At 38.2% G+C, this 22,615-nt stretch overlaps 1 long non-coding RNA gene across 1 annotated transcript in view; it reads right to left on the reverse strand.

Annotated features, from left to right (window-relative positions):
- The window catches only part of LOC144255770 (uncharacterized), a 95,216-nt gene extending 72,820 nt beyond the window's left edge, over window positions 1-22,396 (reverse strand). Inside the window, exon 1 of the long non-coding RNA XR_013343930.1 lies at window positions 22,325-22,396. This is a non-coding gene — a long non-coding RNA (uncharacterized LOC144255770). The remainder of the gene's footprint in view (window positions 1-22,324) is intronic.
- Between the last annotated feature and the right edge of the window lie 219 nt (window positions 22,397-22,615).

Genomic DNA, 22,615 nt, shown 5'->3' on the forward strand with positions numbered 1-22,615 from the left:
ATCTAGCAAGGGCTTGCAAGGCAGCGAGCCATGAGCCAACTGCTTTCATTTTTTTTAATATTTAAAAATACTTCATAGCGGGGCACATACCTGTCATCCCAGTGACTCAAGAGGTGGAGGCAGGAGAGTTGCAAATTTGAGGCCAGCCTGGGCAACTTAGTAAGACCCTACCTCAAAACAAAATTAAAAAAGGCTGAGGATGCAGCTCAGGGGTAGAGTATCCCTGGGTTCAATCCCTCGTACCGCAAATAAATAAAAATAAATAAGAATAAATAAATAAAATTAATAATAATACCCGCCATCACATTTTATCAGAATACAGTAAAATGCAATAGTTTAGAAGCCTACTGAACAACACATAAAATGCTGAGTATTTTTCTGAGTGTTGTCAATTAATTCTTACAATGATAATTATCATTCATTTTCAAACAAATTTATAGCCAGGCAGATTTTATGCACTTCACGCACGTTGGCTGGCTGCAAGCCTCGCCACAACTTTTGGAGGTAGATGTGCTTGTGTTACCACCGTTTTCAAGATGGGGAAACTGAGGAACAGAGAGGCACAGAGAGGCACTAACTCGCCAAAGTCACAGGAATGGAAGTGGTTGAGTCCTATTCAGCTCCAGGGCAGGGCCGGCTCAGTCACTCAGCGCTGTCCGTGGGGTAGTAAGAACAGTATTCCCGTCAATAAATAGATTCCAGATAGATTTATTCAAGCAGGTTCACATTGACGGATGCATCCTGCCTAGGGATGTTACTGTGAGTAAGGCAAAGTCCTTGTCCTGGTGGGGCTCCGTTCCGGATGAGGAAACCGAGGCTCCCGGGGTAAACAGTGGTCAGTGAGGGCTGGTCAGCTGTGGACCCTCAGTTCCCACCCCGCCCAGTGCCTTAATCCTGAGCCCTGCTGCCTGCCTGAAGACAATCCCCTGTCACGGCCCAGGAAGGGGTGGGGTGGGGCCACTCCAGTGACATGGCAGGACTCAGCCTGGGAAGGCTGTGTTGGTGGACAGCAGAAGGGGGAGGGATTGGCTCCCCTGCCCTTGGAGGAGAATTCCTGGGAGGCTCCAGACTCCCTGCAAAGATGAGCAATGGCCATGATGTGGGGTGTGTTGATCTAATCTCTCCAGAGCAGACACCACCTATAAGGCCCCTGAGGCCAGATTAGACTTGAGCCTCTAGAACTCCCCTCACAGAACTGTGGAGTGCAAGGATCTGGTCTGTGAAGACAAAACTCTAACCTACAGCATTTCCCACTACTTGCTACCTCCTACTGGTGAGAAGGGAAGCTGAAAGCAATTTCAACTGGCTTCAGTCTTATTCCACTCCAGGGGGCAGCCTGGAGAGCAACACAGAAAGAGAAAGGGGTTAACAGCTCCCAGCCTTTGCTCTCTCCCTTGGTACACCCAAGAAGAAACAAAAAAGACAGCCAAGGATAGGCAGTGAACACCCATTTTCATCAACTTTTGATCATCTGAGTGGAGACAATACCTTCATTTTTCATTAAGAATATTTTCTCTCTTTTGGGGAGTGGAGGTGTTCTGCTGTGCTGATTAGTTCATGGCCATACATATTTACATATTTCTTTTGTCTCTTTTTTTCCTTGCCCCTTGCCTTGTCTTTTAAGGGGTAGGGTTTTAGTTTATTTTGGTTTTCATTTTGTTTCTCTTTCTCTCCTTTCTTCTCCTGCTAACAAATTCTCTTGTTCTTACTTTCTCCCTCCCTTTATTTTCTCCTCTATTTTTTTCTCCTCCTTTGTTATAACCACCAATTGCTACACCTCTCCTGAAATCTCTATTCACTCTTTGAACATTGTAAACTCTCTTCAACAAACCTATCACATTTTCCTTTGGACTTTACTTTTGAAATCATTTAGAACCATTTGGCTTATATAACTCCTGCCCTCAACATTCATGTTGATGTGATTACTTCTGTGGATGACAGTTGACATGTGCTATTCACTTTAATGTCAGATCTAGTACATAATCATTTATTATTTTTTGTTTTCGTAATTTCTGATCATACCTTCCTGTTTTTTGGCATAATTAATGTTGATATAATAGTAGAAACCAGGTAGTTATTTTAATGCTGTATAGTGCTTGCATTAGTTGTTACAATTGTTGGTTTCTGCCTATCATGTGAGGTGCTGGGGTCCTACAGAGACACTATAAGTTCACAGGGCAGAGAATCTTCTGCTGAACTCACTCAGCCAAAAGACAGAACACTTTACTCCACAAACAAATTAATGACATTTAAACTTCAACACAAATAACAGAAGGGACAAATCCAAACCAATGACCAGGTCCCAGGTAGGAATGGCTAGGTGTGGGCTATCCTTCCCACTCATGGACATTCCATAGCAAAAACAGAATAACACAAAGGTGCGGATACCAAACCAATAAGGAAGTATCAATCTAGATCATTCTAGAACCTTTTGATAAGTGAAGGGTGTTCTCTAAAAAGGCCCACACAGAAGAGAAATCCATTCCAAAAGATAAACAAAACAACACAGGAACACAAGAAACATTGAAAAAATGAGGTAATACAACACCTCCTCAAGTTCATAATTCAACAACTGATCCCAAAGATATTGACACCGATAAAATATCTGATAAAGAATTCAAAAGAATAATTATAAAAATAATCAATGAATTCTAAGAACACAGAGCTAATTAAGAAAGTCAGTACAGGATATGAGTGAGAGACTCAATGGGGAAGACAGAATATAATGCCAAGTGAAGTTAGCCAATCCCTAAAAAACTAATGCCCAATGTTTGACAACAAACTAAACAAAAATCTTAAAAATGAAAGAATGAATCAAATAAAATGTTCAGGTGAAATACAACAGATCATGCTGAAAACACAATCTCACAGATGGAAAACAAAGTGACCAGCCTTAAACATGCAGACACTATTAAAGAAAATAAGTAACAATATGATTATAATATACAAGAAATCTGGGACAACATTAAGAGATAAGATTTAAGAGTCACTGGAATAAAGGAGGGTTGTAAGACACATGCTGTAAGGACAGCCTTAGGCCTTTCTTGAGCCTAAGCAACTCTATTTTTAAAACTCCAGTTTGAAATCTGCAGTCTCACCAACAGAGCCCTCTAGTATGGCCTCACACAATGCTCCAACAGAGCCCTCAGACAAGTTACTTCCCCTCACCCTGATAAACAGAGTGAAGCCTCTGGCAGTCTGTCCTTGCCAGATAGAGGGAAAGAGGAGAAGATCAGGGTGCAGACCACCAGACCAGATATTTCCGACCCCAGGGTAAATGATGTCATGGGGAAATCCAGTGGTAGCTGATAAGGATTGAAAGGGGGGTCAAAAACCCCAAAATTTAGTATAAACACTATAGCTGATGAACGGGGATTCAGCCAGCCAAAACAAGGATGCACACGAGCTGGAGAGCCTGATGAGGACCTGACATCCCATCACTTGGTTCTCTGCGTGATCCTCACCACTCTCAAACTCTATAGCCTGGACCTTGGTGAGAGCTGCAATTTCTCCCTATGACCCTCTATTCAATGGGTCGTCCACTCCACACCAGGAAAAGCCTGCCTTGGTTCTGGACCTGATCACCAAGGTCTGAGTCAGTATGCATTTGCTAGACATAAAGCCTAAGGCTTCAGACTTTTGAACTTAGCATGCAGAGGGAATGTCTGTCATTAGCCTGTCCTTTTTAAGTTTGTTTACAGTGCTTAGAATTAATCTAGAATTAGATTAAGGACTACTAGCATTAAGGACTGTCCTTTTCTTGATTAAGAACCTATAGAGGGCTGGGGATATGGCTCAAGTGGTAGCGCGCTTGCCTGGTATGCGTTCGGCCTGGGTTCGATCCTTAGCACCACATACAAAGATGTTGTATCCGCCGAAAACTGAAAAATAAATATTGAAATTCTCTCTCTCTCTCTCTCTAAAAAAAAGAACCTATAGAGTGAAATTATATTGAGTAATTTGAGTGAATAAAGCATTGAAAGGGGCAGAAGTGCATGGACATTCTTTATTTCACCCTTCGACTGTTTACGTTGCAATTATGCCCCCTCGAGACACATGCTAATGGCATGAATAACCTCCTCAGGAAAATAAAAACTGAAAATTTTCCAAACCATGAGAATGAAATGGACATCCAGATAAAGGACACATTCAAAACCCCATTCAGTCAAATTCAAAAAAGCAGCTCTCCACAACATATTACAATTAAAATGCTAACATGAAAAACAAGAATTTAAAAACCTCAAGAGGCAAGCCGGTTTAGAATTACTTCCATTTTCTCTGCACAAACTCTAAAAGCCAGGAGGTCTTAAGTGATGTGTTCCAAGCCCCTAAAGAAAATATGTCAACCAAGATGGCTATATCCAACAAAGCCATCCTTCAAAATCAAACAAAGAATAAAAAACCTTCCAAGATAAGCAGAAAATAAAAGAATTGATGGATTCTAGGCAGGCATTACAGAACTTTAATTAAAGAAAAACTTGGGCTGGGATTGTAGCTCAGTGGTATAGCCCTGCACACATGAGGCACTGGGTTCAATCCTTAGCACCATATAAAAATAAATAAATAAAATAAAGACATTGTGTCCACCTACAACTAAAAAAAATTTTCTTAAAAAACAAAAAGAAGAGGATGGGGTTGTGGCTCAGTGGTAAAGCACTCGCCTCGCACGTGTGAAACCCTGGGTTCGATCCTCAACACCACATAAAAATAAATAAGTGAAATAAGGGTGTTGTGTCCAACTACAACTAAAAAATAAAATATTTTTTAAAAAAAGAAAAGAAAGAAACTAACTTAGAAGAAATAAAAAACAAACCCCAGAGCTCGAAAATGAACAAATCTCATTTTAAGAGTAAGTAAATAAGAAACAGGACCAAATTAAACATTAGAAGTGAATAAAAATGGCAGGAATAAATTCCCTGTATAACACTATTGAATATAAATGTTCTCAACTCTCCAGTTGAAAGACTTAAGGTGGCAGAAAGGATTAAAAATCAAGACCCAACTATATTTTGTTTGCAAGAGACTAGTCTTACAGGCAAAGACAGCCACACACTGGAAGTGAAAGGATGAAAACTGATGTGCAATGTGAATGGAGTCACCAAACAAGTAGGAGTAGCTACTCACATATGTGACAAAGCAGACTGCAAAAACTGATGTTAATTAGAAGAGAAAAAGAAGGTCACTTCATACTGATAAAGAAAACAATCCAACAAGAAGATATAATAAGTATTCATGCCTCAAATGTGGGTGCAATTAATTAAGAAACACTACTTGAATTAAAGTCTCAGATAAAACCCAGTACTGGGAGATTTTACCATTAGATAGGTCACCCAAATATAAACTCAGTAAAGACTCTTCAAATCTGAAAAAACATTATAAATCAAATCAACTGAACAGCCATCGGTAGAGTATTTCATCCAACAGCTGAATATATTTTCTTCTCAGGGCCTCACAGAACCTCCAGAATAGACCATATTTTAGGCCACAAAGCAACTTTTCTCAGATCAAATCTGAATGAAATTAGAAAGCAACAACAGAAACCATACAGAAAACAGTATAAAATGTGGAGGCTGAATAATACCCTTCAGAATAAAGAACGGGTGGTAGAAGAAATCAGGTGAAGAAAATTTAGCCTCAATAACTATACAACATACCAGAACTCTGGGACATTATGAAGGCATTTCCAAGAGGAAGGTTACAGCTTTGAGCATCTACAAAAGAAAATCAGATCAATCCCAAATTAATGACATAATGATGCATCTCAGGGCCCTTGAAGAACAAAGCAATTCCAAAACCAGTAGAAGGAAATGATTAAGATCAGAGTCAATATCAGTGAAAATTAGGGGAAAAAACACAATACAAAGAATCAATGAGATAGTTTGTTTCTTAAAAATATAAAGAAGGGGCTGGGATTGTGGCTCAGTGGTAGAGCACTTGCCTAGCATGTGTGAGGCCCTGGGTTTGATCCTCAGCACCACATAAAAATAAATAAGCAAAGGTATTGTGTCCAACTACAACTAAAAAATAAATACTTAAAAATATATATAAAGAAGATTGATAAGCCCTTAGACAAATTAACCAAAAGAGAGAAGACACAAAAATAAAATTAGAGATGAAAAAGGGAGAAATTACTACAGACATCACAGAAATCTAGAAGATCATTACACACTATTTCAAAAACTTACACTCCATAAAACTGTAAAACCTGTAAGAAATTAACATTTGTAGGCACATACAACCAGACAAAATAGAAATAAAGAAGACACAGAAAACAAACAGACCAATAACTAGTAATGAGATAGAAACTAATAATGTCTTCCAACAATGAAAAGGGCCAGGACCAGATGGATTCTCAGTTGCCACCAGACCTTTAAAGAAGAACTAATGCCAAGTTCCTCAAATTATCCTATGAAAAAGAGATGAACACTTCCAAATTCATTATATGAAGTTAATATCACACTCATATTAACACCGGATAAAGACACACCAAGGAAAGAAAACTTCAGACCATTATCCCTGATGAACTTAAGACGCAAAAATCCTTAATAAAATATTAGCAAATCACATACAACAACAAAGTAATAAGACTGTATATCATGTCCAAGTTGGTTTTACCCCACAGATGAAAGGATGGATGGATATATGCAAGTCAATAAAAGTAATTCAACACATAAATACATTAAGGAAATCACTTAGTTGACAACAGATGCACAGAAAGTCTTTGACAAAATTCAGATTCCACTTCATGATAAAAGTCACTGAAAAAACTAGGGATCAAAGGCTCCTACATCAACATAATAAAGGCTATACATGAAAAACCCAAATCCAACATCTGATCAATTGGGGAAAAATTGAAAACACTTTCTTTAAAATGTGTATCAAAACAAGGATGCTCATTCTCACCCCTCATATTTATTATACCATTAGCAATTCTAGCCAGAGCTATTAGACAGAAGAAGGAAATAAAAGACATGAAAATAGGGAATGAAGAAGTCAAAATATCAGTGTTTGCAGATAATATGATCCCACACATAGAAGATTATTCCCCCCACCAAAAAAAAATACTTCCACCAAAAGACCCCTAAAACTATTAAATTCAGCAAACTACTAGGTTTCAAAAATCAATTGCTTTCCTATATACCAATGATGAATCTGTTGAGAAAGAAATCAGAAAAACATTCCTATTACAATTGCCTCAAATAAAAATAGTAATAATATATAGGAATACTTCTAACCAGGGAGGTGAAAGACTTCTGCAATGAAAAATAGAGAACATTGTAGAAAGGAACTGAAGACAAAAGAAGATGAAAAGACCTCCCATATTCAAGGATAGGCAGAATTAATAGTTAAAAAGGCTACAGTACCAAAATTAATAAACAAATTCAATGCAGTTCTTATCAAAATATCAGGGACATTATCACAAAACTAGAAAAACAGTCCTAACGTTCATTTGTACAAGTAAAAGACCCAGAATAGCAAAAGAAATTCTAAGTCAAAAAAAAGCAATGCTGGAGACATCACAATATCTGGCTTCAAATTATACTACAAAGCAATAGTAACAAAAACTACGTGGTACCAACATAAAAACAGACACACAAACCAATGATACAGAAGACACAGAGACAAACCCACACACCTATAGTCATCTGATCCTTGACAAAGATGCCAAAAACATACTCTAGAGAAAAGACAGTCTTTTATACAAATGGTTCTGGGAAAACTGGTTATTCATACATAAATGAATAAGACTAGACTCAATCTCTTACTCTGCAATGAAAAACAAATCAACTCAAAATGGGTCAAAGATCTCAAAATTAAGACCAGAAATTATGAAACTACTAAAGGAAAATGTAGGGTCAATACACACTCATACACAGTAAACAGACACAGGCAAGAACTTCATCAATAAGACCCCCAAAGCTAAGGAAATAATGCCAAGTGTTAATAAATGAGATGGCATCAAATTTAAAGGCTTCTGCACAACAAAGCGCATAATTAAGAATGTGAAGAGAGAACCTGCTGAACAGGCAAAAAAAAATCTGTGCAAGCTACTCTTCTGATAGTATGAATATCCAGAATAAAGATCTCAATAACTCAACACCAAAAAATAAAAGGCCTTTTAATAAATTGGCAAGTGAATCCGACACTTCTCGAAAGAAGAAATACAAATGGCCAATAAAAATGAATATTCAACACCATTAGCAGTTAGGGAAATGCAAATTAAAATTAAACTGAGATTTTATCTCATACCACCAGTTGAATGGCAGTCATCAAGAATACAAACAATAATACATGCTGGAGAGAATATTGGGAGAAAAAAGAACACTTTTGCACTGTTAGTGCAATTGTAACTAAGTAGAACCACTATGGAAATCACTAGGGAAGTTCCTCAAAAGACTAGGTGTGGAAACACCATATGACCCAGCTGAATCCCCTCTGTATTTATCCTAAAGAATTAAAAAGTCAACATTACATATATGCCCATGTTTATTGCAACACAATTCATAACAGGCAAACTACGGAACCAGCCTAGGTATCCATCAATGAATGGATGGATAAAGAAAATGTGGTAAATTTACATAATGGAGTTTTATTTAGCCATAAAGAAAAATAAAATGTCATTTGCAGGAAAATGGATAGAACTAGAAACAATTAAGTAAAGCAAAATAAGCCAAACTCAAAAGATTAAAGGTTATATGTTTTCTTTCATATGTGGAAGTTTGAGAGGAAAAAGGGAAAGAAATGGCAGAAGGCCTCATAAAAATCAAGAGGAGATCAGTAAAGGAAAGGGATCAAAGGGCAGGACAAGGAGGAGGAGGAAATATGAGGAGTGACATTAGCCAAGTTATATTATTATAGTATATGTATGCACAAATATGCAACAAATCACACCATTATGTACAACTGTAATTCACCAATATAAAAAGGGCAAGAGAAAGAATACCCTTCTTTTCTTTAGCCCTGCAAGCCCCTTCTTTTTATTATTCAAGATCCAGTCTGTGATGACCATTCCCAGTTTATTTCTAAAAACTCATAGCACTCTGTGCTTTGGTTATCACACTTATCATCATTAGGTAATATGGGACAGGAACTTTGTCCTATGTCCCATATTACATAATTCCCAGTTCTCAGCTGACAAGCAAGAGACACCCTAAAAATCCATTCCACTGATTTTTATGGATTCATTGCTAGGAATACAGTAGTAAGCAACATAAAGTGAAAGTAAACTCCCCTGAAATTTACTATAAATAGAAAGAAAGGGGAGAAATATTTAACAAGTAAATGTATGCATAAGGTAGAAATGAATATAATGAAAAATATATATAGCAGAGTAAGGGAAGAAAGTGTGCCTACATTAGATATGGTGGTCACCACAGGTCTCCCTGATAAGGGAGCTTCTAGCGCAAATCTGAATCAACTGAAAGGTAAGAGCATTCCAGTCAGGGTAAAAAGTAAATGTGACAATCTTGGGTAAAAAATGTATGACTGCTGGAGCCCATGAAGAGAACTGGAGGGAATGATAAGAAAGATACAAGTGGGAAAATCCTAAGGAGCTTACATCACATGCAGTCCCCTCCTCAAACCTGGGCAACCACCATGGTGATTGGTACACACCTGTAATCCCTGGACTCTAGAGGCCGAGGTAGGAAGATTGCAAGTAAGGGCCAGCTTCAGCAACTTAGCAAGACCCTGAGCAACTCAGACTATCTGTAAATAAAAGAAAAATTAAGGGGCTGGGGACGTAGCTCAGTGGTAAATTCCCCTTGGGATTTACCATTCAATCTATTGTAGGTGGGTGGTCAGGGCATTATATAATTTTCTCAGAGAGGCAGAGATCAAAAATCTATCAAGACAAATCAAAATGAATCATGGTCATTCTTAATTCTCTTTGTTAAGCTGTCTAGAACAACTGGATGCTCTTCAGTTAACCAGAAATTCAGCCTACATTACTCTGGTCTCTTCTTGTGGCTGCTGCTATCTTTATAAATCTTTTCTTAGCTTCTGAATCTCCACAACTTTCCAGGGTGAACTCCATTTTGCCTTCTTGAATGTTCTTCAAAATAAAGCCTAGTAAATGCTGTGGTCCTATTTCCTCCTTCCTCAAAACAACTCATAGCCATTTCATCTGAGGTTCCCAAGACATCCTAATAATTCTTCCTCAATTACATTAGGCAGTCTTCTCCTTTTCCCATAGTAGCATTAGAAAACTATCTGACTTCTTAATCAGAATTTTCTTCCCTAAATATATTGAATTCTTAGAAAATTCTGCCCACTGTTTCATGTTATTCTAAAGCTTAACTGCTATGAGGACTTTTCATTTCAAAGAAAAATACCTTGGATTTAAACACATCTAATATTATTGACTCATATATTGGGCCCGACTTTGTTTATAAAAATATTTTTCACTTAAAAAATGATTCATAATGGCATCAGTATAAATGACAAGTTTTTCAATTCATCCTAAATGTAAGATACAATTCTCATCCAAATCTTGAGAATATAACATTAAGTTCTGTGAGGTATACCTGGACAATGAAATCTTTCGAAGAGCTAGGCTTACACTCCTATCATATAATCTTGGGAATATTCGTTTAATCACTACTAATCTGAAAACATATATTACTCAAGAATTGATTTATAATCATTCTATTATGAAAGGCTTTAATTCCTAAAATGGAGGCCTCAACTCCAAAATGTCAACAAATTTAGCAATTATAAGTCCACCAAACCAACCAATTTCCTTCTCTCTCCCTTAGATTTCAGACTTATTGTCCAAGTAGCCAATCTATTAGTTTTCCATTTTTCTTACAAACATTATCATGCCAAATTACTTACACTGTTCTCTACCATTTCTTACAGAAATGGTTTCAACATTCAGGTGTGAAATCACACCTCCCAGCACACAAGGCTGAATTATCCCCTTACCTCTCACCTACAATTATCATTTGCTCCCTGCCCTGGTGGCTCTCAGCTACCATGTATCCTCAGGGCCTCAAACATACCTTTGAGGGTCTCATCTACTATGTAGTGAGAGAGAAGACAAAAACAAAAACTTCACCCAGGTTCACACAACTTCTGAAATATCTTTAAAACACACTATGGGGCTGTGGTTGTAGCTCAGTGGTGGAGTGCTTGCCTGACATGTGTGAGGCATTGGGTTCAATTCTCAGCACCACATATAAATAAATACAAATATAGGTCCATCAACAACTAAAAAAAAAATTTTAAAAAAACACTCTATGGTTAGGAATGACTATTTTTCAAAATAAAAAGAGTAAATTTACTTCATAGTTACTATAAAGGCCAGCTTCTTCCATTAAGATCAATTCTAAAAATTTAGCAGAGGATGTTTCATCAGTTGAGAGGGCATAATTAGATGTTTTGATTAAAGCATTTTCCTTCCCTGGTTAACAAGATATAACAGATGTCACCAACTTCCCTAATAACAATACAGCCCTGCTTTTGGCATCTTTACAATTTTAAAACTGAACTGTCATATAGAAAAATTATAGCTGGAGTGTTTCTGTACAATCATGACTCTGAAGTGGTTATGACATACCTGGACTCCCCAATGGAACAGATATGGAAATCATAATCCATATTCATAGCCTGGAGCTCTCCTTAGCACGCACTTGAAAACCTAGCTCTGAAATCTGAATGATTCGGGCTTATTCAAATCACCACCAATTATTCCTGGAAGCCCCAACCAAGTGAGGTATGAAACCTGAACAGAAAATGCAAATTTCAGCCACCTTCTTCCAGGAGCACAGTGAATACATGAAGAAATGTGTCTCAAGAAAAGCTATGCCCTCTCACTCTACAAAAACCCCAGCTTCCCTACAGAGAGGAGTGCTGTACTTGTTTGTTTTGTTTTAAAGACTCATAATTTGGGCTCGGGACTTAGCTCAGTGGTAAAGCACTTGCCTTGCATGTGTGAGGCACTGGGTTCGATCCTCAGCACCACATACAAATAAATATATTGTGTGTCTATCTACAATTAAGTATACATATTTAAAAGAAAAAAGTCTTTAAAAAAAGACATAATTTTTCACAGCAAAATTCCCTGGCACATTTGATCCAATTACAAAAAAAAAAATTTGATTTATACCAGTTTTGTCAAAGTATCAGTCCAGAGTGTAACTAGAGATAGGTCTGCATTTCAAATGGAAGGCAGAGCCTCTATGATTGAAGTTTAACTCAAACATCCTGGTTTAACAACTCCATTAATGACATCAAGCAAGATCTAAAGATTACTCAGCCCCTATGTCAGTCGCATGTGTTATTTATAGGACAGTACATCAATCATGTCTTCCCCTTATTATTTCCTACTTTCTGGCGGTAAGCTATTTGGTCTGCCAAATTAATACATTTCCATTGCTGCTGCAAATCTAAACAAAGATTGATAAAAGATTAATAAAATAATTGGGTTCTCTGCAACCACATACACACCCAGGGAAATTCATCAATGTCTTTTTATTTGCATATTTGGCTGACTGCCCCCTAGAGCAAATATGTAAGGCACAATGCTCAGGTATCCTACTTTATGATTTGCATTTAATTCTAGGTGTCAATCTGCTTCTATTTTAATTACACCCATCTTGATATGTTATTACAATCCCATGAAAACTTCTTTTCATTATATGAATGGCTATAAATACACACACATGACAAATAGTTGTTATAAATTTTCTGGTTCAGCAATGAACAGACAAAGTGCCTTAGCCAACACATCTGAGGACTTAATATTTTCAGTCTCTTCAGTAGAAAAATTTTGGTTGAGTCTTCAACTCAAATGTGCTCCAAAGTTCCCTTGTAGTATGTGTTCTGCTAACAATATTGTTAAGTTGTTCTGAGTTTCCCTAGATTTCGAGACTGAAAAAAATATTATGCCCTCCCCTCAAGAAAATGGCCCAAATTAAGATCATCTTATAACTAAATAGTTATTTTTACATGGGACACTAAGATAAATGAGCAACCCTCAAAAATATTACCACCCTAACTTCTTTGGCAGTAGGGGGGATTTTTTTTTTAATGTGGTGCTGGGGATCGAACCTAGTGCCTCACACTGCTAGGCAGGGGCTCTACCACTGAGCCATAACCCCAGCCCAGTAGGGGAGAATTTTAAGTAAGTACACAAAGAAAAAGGTCAATGAATTTCAGGATAATTCAAGTGCTGAGGAAGAATTATGAGGTTGGGAAAAATATTTTTTTAAAGATTCTTGATATTAGTAATAATCAGAACATTACTTAAAAAAATGGAAGCTTTACAATCATGAGTATCCATCCTTATTTGAAGCAATAAATAAACAAACAAATAGACACTTCCTTTTAAGGTTCCCAATCCACAAAACTCCCGGGTACTAAGGAGAAGTAGAGTCCCCTAGTTTGGCTGAGTAACACTTAGAGCCTCAAATTCTCAGAGTGATCTACAGATCAATTAATTCCTCAGAGCTGTGTTTTCATGTCAAAATGAGAAGTAGAAATACATAACTGACTATAAGGTCTCTATCTCTGAAGCCACTGAGGCTTAGAAAGCACTAATAATGGTTGGAGTGGAATGGATCCAAAGGATTCTCTGAAAAGGTGTAGGTCCAAACTTGAGGAACATTAATCTCAAAACTAATTTTCACAAGCAACTAAAGTGATCACCATAAAAAATAAGAAAAGAGCAAACTGCAAAACAAAGCAATGCATAGTAACAAATGCTTGTGTCTTTTACCCTGATGAAAGTATAAATTCACTTTGAACTATTAAAAAAGATTTTTCTTAGAAAAACACAATCCAGGGTGATCACTATTTTCTCCAACTTAACATGTACAGAGTCAGAGGGTAGAAGTCATTGGAATTTCTTCTTGTGGCTGGAAACAAGTGATGATCTAATCTCCAACTATTGTTATCTACATCTTCATTCTCTTAAGGATTCCCACACACACACACACTTTGTTTTTAACTATGGAAAACCATTCACTGAGCAATGCTTGGCCAGCAACCTTTAGCCTGCAAGCACAAGTGAACAAAGACATCTAGGAGAAGAAGGAAAAACAAAAAGTCTACTTCAATATAACAACTCAGGGATAACTGCAAGCCTGAGCTATAATCGATTTAATTCCTTAGCTTTAAGTTCTTAAATATCACTGCCATCAGAAACTTTACTGAAACCTAAAATGAGTTTGGCTCTGAGCTGCAATAAATGGTTAGTGTGAGGACAAAGAAAATGACATTCCTCAGTTATCATCACATTTTGACCCTGACAGACAAGTCTCAGATTCAGAATTTAGTTGCAGTTTGAAAACATTATGTTTCATCCATATAATCAAGAGTAATGATCTGTCTTTTGCAGGCTGTGCCTTAGTAGCACCCAAAGGTACTTACAATATGAGGATTTTCTGCCAAATAATTAATTCCAACCTGTGTTAGCCACTTCGCATTACTTTATTCACTGGGCTTTCTCCTTCTGTGACTCCAAGTTTACTGTACATGGGTTTTCTAGGGCTCTGAAGGTACCAAGGAGGTATGGCACCATGAGGTATACACAAGCCAAAACAACAGGAAAAGTTTTTTTTTTTTTTAATATTTGCATGTAGTTAGTAATGTGTCATGTTTGTTCAGGCAAACCCCAAACAGAATTCAGAAATAAACTGAGAAATTAGAAAGATGAGTCTAGAAAATTATAGCAAACAATTGCCCTATACAGAGCTAGTATCAGAGTCCCTCAAATAATGCAAGTTCAGAAATTTTAAAGTCTTCACACTTCATCCACAACTTCTTAAATCCATTCATTATCTTGTATTATCTGCAGTATTTTGATAGCTTCACAGTAAAGGAAGGAGAGAGGGAGGAGGGAAAACAGGGAAGTAGAAGGGCAGACAACAAGTGCGTGATAATCTAACTAAACCCTAAGATGAGATTGCCACACTAATACACTAATGTGTGAAATAAACACTTCAAAATAAGGGAGCAGTTCCCATGATTTCAGACTTCAAAGTTCCCAAATTCATGGAATCAAAGACCTGAACAAGACTGAGGCAAAGAAGCCTGCACTTGCCTAGACCCTCCCTTCCTAAGCAAGCAAAGGCATTTATCATTTTAAAAGCAAAGGCATTTGATGAAATTTACTCCTTCCCTTCCTCAGTTACTAATAACTTAAACAATGATATGTATTCAGTAATATCAAAATATGCAACACTAACAACCCTTATCCTACAAGTTTGACAGAAGTTACTAATAACTAAAACAATGATTTGTATTCACTAACACCAAGATATGCAACACTAACAATCCTTATCATACAAGTTTGATAGAAGTAAAGCAAAAATAGAGCTCATATCTGGAAGAAAGAAGATACTTTGGGTCTCAGCCTCAAATTCTATATTTTCCTTCTAGAGGAACAACAAAAAAAAATCTACATTCAGAAAAAAGGTATAAATTATATATATCAGAAACAGTTCTGTCCCCCTAATAATGTACCCAAATTGTTTCTGATCCTCTCCTGTCTCCAATTTTACCAAACTAATTGCCATATTTTTCTTCCTAACCTCAATTATCTGAGTTTTCAAATCTAAATTTTTTCAGAGCTTTTTCAAAAACTAGTAATTTTTATAAGGTTAAAACTACATTTAGTATATTACAACTCCTATTCAGTACAGAGGTAAAATAAAATTCACCCTCTACATGGATACCCATGAAAACACACACACACACACACACACACACACACACACACACACACACACACACCATGTCCCTCCCTTCCTCAAGTGCTACCAGCCTTCTTGTCCAAAAATGTCGAAATGCTAAACTTCAACTATTTTTTCCCATTTGGGGGTCTTTATTTGTAATCCTAACATTCCCTCAAACTAAAAATCACCTTTTTTAAATTTAATGATTCATTTATATCCTCTCTACTTCCAAAAAAACAGCTTAAGTGGTTAATTTCCAGTTAACACAAGCCACATGGACTCATCCTACCACAACCATCAACCTCATCTCACATAAACACTCCTCCAGTGATACGCTGCCTTACAGAATAAAATACTGAAATTCAGTAAGTATGGTAAAATGCTTGAATTCGTAACCACACACACTATCCACACTCTTCTGTCTTCCAACCCTTCTCATCCTTTACAAACTCCTCAGATGCTAACGCTATACACACTTTCAGAAGTGAAATGCTCGGAACTGACCCATTTACTCAGCAGTCCCAAGCCAAACTGTCTTAAGACAGAATGTGAAACAGTTCCACAGCTTTCTTTGGCTCTGTTAACAGCAGAAGAGACATTCTGACCCTTTTTGAATTGTCAGTTCATACATATGAGCAAAAGGCAGCTAATCTGACACCTTTGTTTTATCATCAATGTCAACCTTCTTTCTCATCCAACCTTCCCGCCCCCCGCCCAGGTTGCTAAAAAGCAGCAACACAAGAAACTGGAAGGGACCAAGGGAGGATAAAACATACTGGCTGAAGGGCAGCTTGGTGGCCTCAGAATTGGGCTGCTATCACAATGAAAAGGTTAATAATGAGAATCACTCACCAATACTCACCTCATGGTAGGGATGCTAACGATCAGCTAGAAAGCTCACAGCAGCCTATAACCCTCACTATGTACGCCTCACACTGCCCTTGCCACAACTGCTTAAGCCGAAGCATCCCACTCAACTACACGCTTCTGTGCCTGATTTTCCAAGTTGTCTAATGTCAGCCCATTGATCCAAGACTGCCAAGAAATCACCATATTCCAAGATCTAGAAAGACTTCTTTTTGGAATACTGTCCAGGATGTCCCATATTGGTTTACAGATTACAATGCTGAAGTATAAGTACCCTGTGGCCAAATAAATTTAGGAAACAAGTCACATGTATTCACTGATATTCAAAATTCATTTTCACCTAATGAAGACTTTTAATTCTGACAGAATAAGTCATTCATTTAATTTTGTCTAGCCCTCTAAGATCCAAAATCTGTTTTGAGTGTAGCTTACTCTGTTTTGGTCTGAAATACAACTTATGAACATCCTGCAAAGCTATTTTCCCTTTCAAGATTGAGACTCTTTTGCTCTAAACTAGCCCAAATCCCTTCAATAATGGATGAAGAAAATGACACTTTTATAGAGTTAACACCCCAAGAAAGATCTCTATACAATTAGTTTAAAGGGATAAGCCTGGACCATAGGTCTCCACAGGTCTCTTGACCCTGGTAACTGTTTTCTTTTTGAGAACCCAGGGGGGCCCTACCATGGAGATACATCATCAGCTTTATATTTAATTTGAAACAGGGTCTCATTAAAGTTGCTGAAATCAGCCTTGAACTCAAAATTCTCCTGCTTCAGCCTTCTGATTAGCTGGGATTAAAAACTTTATATGGCAACAAGCACTCTTACTGTTGCACTCAATTCTAACAGCACTTCCTTGCCCCCATGTCTTAATCACATAATGTAATGTCTTCTTACTTGTCTATTTTATGTGCTTCTTCAGTATTTAAAATGCTCTCCAGTTCTCCACTCCTACCCTATCTATGCAAATCACTTCATCCTTCTAGGACCCAACTTCTCCATGAAGACCCCTCAAAAACTTCTGCCTGGGGCTGGAGTTATGGCTCAGTGGTAAAGCACTCATCTAGCACACGTGAGGCCCAGGGTTCAATTCTCAGCACCACATAAAAATAATAAAATAAAGGTATTGTGTCCAACTACAACTAAAAAATACTTAAAAAAAAAAAAAACTTCTGCCTATCTCTGAAAGTCTACTGCACTTATTATGTCTAAGTCTACTTATTATGTATTCAAATACCTGTTTAAAAGAATTTTACAGGTGATAAACTTATCAATTAAACTGCATACATCTTCAAGATGCTATATATTTTTTAAGGTTTTTCCATATTTCTAATGCCTTGCACATATGAAGCAATCCATAAATATTTGCTCTCTCAAATAAAGAACATGATTATTGTTGTTTTTAAAACAACTCATTGAGACTTGACCATAACAAACTGTTGGAAACATGGCATATGATAAGTACATCAAATTTTGTACAGCTGGGCTGGGGTTTGTAGCTCAGTAGCTGAGTGCTTGCCTCACATGCATGAGGCATTGGGTTTGATCCTCAGCACCACATAAAAAAATAAACAAACACAAAGCTATTGTATCCATCTACAACTAAAAAAAAGTATGAATTTTTTTTGTACATCCTATTTAAGACCACTGATGTGTGGGTAAGCCCTGAGACAGAGCTAGGAAATGAAAACCACAGTATGATCTTATACCCACCAGAAAGAACTATGTTCCTTAATTTTCACAAGATTCCAAGGCTCTAACAAGTCTCTTATCTGCTAATTCCACTAATTTAATCTTTACATCCCCATGTTAGTTGCACTAAGTGAATATTCCCAAAGAACCCAATGCACAAAAAAAGAACAAGGGGAGGGGGGCTGAGGTTGTGGCTCAGTGACTGAATGCTCTCCTCGAATGTGGAAGGCACTAGGTTCCATCCTTAGCATCACATAAAAAGAAAGGTATTGTATCCATTTACAACTAAAAAAAATACTTTGAAAAGAATAAAGGGGAAGTGGATTTGCAAAATCAAATTTTCAGCCATAATGCTCACATAACTTCCTCTTAACAGAGATGACACAAAAAGCCAAACATCAAAAAGTTACTATTATCTGGTGCATCAGCATGCACTGATGGTACTAGGACCCCAATATTTCCACCATTTGTAAGTTCTTAGCTACACCCACTGTAAAAAAAAAAAAAAAACAAAAAAAAAACAAAAAAAAAAAACTCTAAACATATCTGGGGATATTCGCTCTTAATTCTGTCATTTAAAAAATTTCCAGCTAAACAATACTATACCCAAATGGTAATTCCACTTCTCTACTACATAATGAAAAGAACACCGTGTTCAACTTTAGCCTCCTCACCTACCCTCTTATCTTCTATCATCAGATTCTTAATAATCACACACTTGAACTTCAGGGAACAATTACTCAAGGGAAATGTCCCTGCAGAATATAAAACTACCTCAGCCAGTTTCACTGTCTATGAGGTGTGAGACTTGCCAAACTACCCGTATAGCTTTCATCATCTAAAAAAAGATTCCAACAATAGTAAAACTAATCAGCATAAAAATCAAGGCTTTCATTAGACATTACTTACTCTCCAGTATCTGTAACATCATAGCTGGACTGGAATTATTTATGTCAACATATTTCATTATGAGTTTTTAAAAAGGGAGCCCAAAATCAAGCTACTCAAGACAAAATCATGAAGTCAATGTGTCCATTAACACCTGAAGCATGTTCCTTGAGTCTGACAGCTATTGTTATAAACTGGCATAAGTATATAAGCCTAGCTATGAAAGTCAATATTCCTGGTTTCTTATCATTGAATCATACCAGCAGCAGCCTTAGTGAGAGGTGATAACAATTGTTTTCAGTTCTCAACACAGGGCTCAAAAACACAGTATACATTTAGGGTAACTCTTAGGCTCTATAATAATTCTTAACATTTACAAACATGGTCTTAACACACATTTTTGTCCAAGTTCATAGTTTAGTTGCCCGTTTCCTAATCAGCCCTCATGTTTCCTGGTTTATAATTTACTAAACCTTCCAAAACGATTAGTGGAACACGAGAGGTTTTATTTTAACAATCACTACACATATATTCTGACTATTCAAAAAGGACACTGTGTGATACCAAGCAGACACCACATCTACCTTTTGCTAAAGAACCAGACAAATATTTTTCCCCAGTGTATGTTTAATATGAAAAGTTTATTAAGAGGTTTCCTACAAAAGTTAGACCTATGAAAATGTAAATAGTAATAGCATATCTGACATTTAGGAATTGATGAATTTCTTTAGGAATGATAATGATACTGTGGGGGTTTCGTAGTTTTTGAGTCATTATTTAGAGATTTATATACAAATATTTACAGATGATATATTACATCTGAGCAGGGAGTAAGTACATGGACCACGCAAGAAACGTGATAACACATGAGTTGGTAGTTACTGAACTTTGGTGTTGGGTGTATTAAGAATTAATGTTCGGCTTGTCTACTTTTGTGTATGTGTACATTTTGCTACCAAATTTTAAATAAACTTTTCAAAATGTTAGGCCTGTTATACCCACACAGATAATATATATTTAGATATGAAGGTGACACAGAGTTCAGCTAACCAAACTAGCCTGAGTTTTGAATCTGGAAAAGTACCAGAAAACAATTACAGCAAGGAAAGAAACAGTATTAGTAGTACATTTTTAATTTGGGGTCTTACTTAAAAATTAAGTTTTCAAACTCAAAATAAACTGGAAAGAGCACATTTTCTTTCAAAAGCCAAGCATATTGATAAATATATTACAAATCCAAACAGCTATTGTTGTAAACTGGCATAAGTATATAAGCCTAGCTATGAAAGCTTACTAAAAATAAAACAATCAAAAATTATTACATGTTATAACCATCTCTATTTGGTCTTCCAAAATGATTATGGGAATCCAGAGGCCATTCTTGCTTAATGAGAGGGACCATTCAAAGAAAGAAGAACCACTTGTAACCATCTTTTACAAGTACTTTCCTGAACCAACCACAAATTAGCAACGGTGAACCAAATTCTAGGCAATGCTTTCTCTTAGGAATACATGATGCCATATCAATCTCTACCTTGAAGAGAAGTCACACTTCAAAGTACCCATTCACCTTGGCAAAGTTAAAGCCACGGTTAAAATTATCCTAAGTGGTGAGCTTCAACACTCAAAATTTTGGCCAATACACCAGTTCTAGAGCCAAAGGGTGACTGATTCCATCACTGACATCAAAATCTATAGTCACCACCAAATAACCATCATCACCTTCCCTTCCTCCCCAACGAATGTCCACCATCCACCACCACCTCGACCAAAAGCATTTCACAGAAGAGAACAATGCTAACAGGAAGATTTTTTTTTAACCTGACACCAGAACACATACACAGAAGTACTGTTACTATATGTAAAACATAACCTTTCATCAAAAAAGCTTGTATTTGTGCTTTTGAAACAATACCATAATAACAGCTAAAAAAAAATTAAAGTGAAAACTTTCCTTCAGGATTCTCAAACCTTCACATTAGGTGCAAGAAAGGTTTTGTGCTTAAGAAAGCTGGACCAACTATGCAGTCTCAAAGCATTCAATGTGTGTGTGTGGGGGGGTATGAACACTGGGGGAAGGGACAGGAAAATGGGGGGGGGCAGTTAAAATTCATAGAGGCCAATGCTCAATCCTAGCATCAAATTAGATCTGTCCAGGCAAATATAGTTTCCCCTGAACCCTAGACAGACTCCCCCCTAGTACCATCTTCTGAACACCACCACCACCACCCCAAGCCTCTTAACTGGCAGGAAAATGTGCATTTGAAAACCAAAGCTGCCTGCAGGTGCCTAAGGAATAAAGACACACATACACATACACATACACACACACACACACACACACACACACACACACACAAAGCAAATCACTTAGGAAAAGCATACACACACACACCCCAAAAAAGAGAAAGGAAAAAGAGAGGTACAATTGTGACAAGCCCTTCAGCAACCAGCTAGAATTTTATTCTTTCCTCCTACCAGTCCTCTGGTGTACCTTTTTCTGTCCTTCAACTCAATTGCTCATGTACACACACACGGGAATGTGTATGTGTACAGATAATATTATAATTAACCCTTGCTGTAACAGAGCTCCACACGGAATACAGAAAAATATTCCTTCCTTTCCTCTTCTCTCCCCTCCTCCCTCCTTTCTCCCAAACAGGAGAAAACGCCCCCTTCCCCAGCTTCAATTAAAAAAAATGTGGTGGGAGGTAGCAAAGAAACCACGAAACCCCTCCGTCTCTGGCCCCTGGACACCAGGAAAGGTGTGTGCTAGACACACGTGGACACCGGCTCTGGAGAAGCACCGGGGAATGGTCCACAGGCGCCCCAAGCCCAGCAGAGACTTCACCAGCCAAGAAGCCATGATTGGGGAGGGCGCGGAGGCAGGGGCAGGGACAGCGCTCTCCGCGGAGGGGGGCGCATTGTTGTGGTCCCCGCACCCCTTTCTCTCTGCCCATCCGCTGTGGAGGGGTGCGGGAAGGGGGCGCCGCGGAGGCGAGCCAGGCAGGGACCCGCAGGCGGGCAGGGCTCCGCGCGAGTCCGCCGCCAGCGGTCCGCCCGCGCCCCCGCCTGCGGCAGCCCCGGCAGGCCAGACAGACCAACAGACAGCGCCAAGCGTGGCGATCCCGGCGGGGAGCCCGGCGCCGCCAATGGGGCCGCGCATAAAGGCAGACGGGGGAAGGGGCGCTTACCTCCAGCGTTTCAAAAGTGACAAAGCTGGTCATGGCAAACCCATCGATGATGTCCTCTTTGGCCGAGGTGGACTCGGGCCGCCTCCTCTGCGGGGGTCTGGGCTGGGACGGGGCGGAGGATGGGGGCTTCTCATTGTCTTCCTTGTTGGAGCCCGACGACGAGGCGAGCGAGGGCGCCCGAGTCGGCCGGCCCCCAGACCGCCCCGGGAGCGCCTCTCCCGGTCTCGCTGCCACCGCGACCGCCGCTATTTGCGGAGTCCATGGCCCCGAGCCGGGCCATCCATGGCTCTG

Source organism: Urocitellus parryii, chromosome 7 (genome assembly GCF_045843805.1).
Source record: "Urocitellus parryii isolate mUroPar1 chromosome 7, mUroPar1.hap1, whole genome shotgun sequence".
NCBI lineage: Eukaryota > Metazoa > Chordata > Mammalia > Rodentia > Sciuridae > Urocitellus > Urocitellus parryii.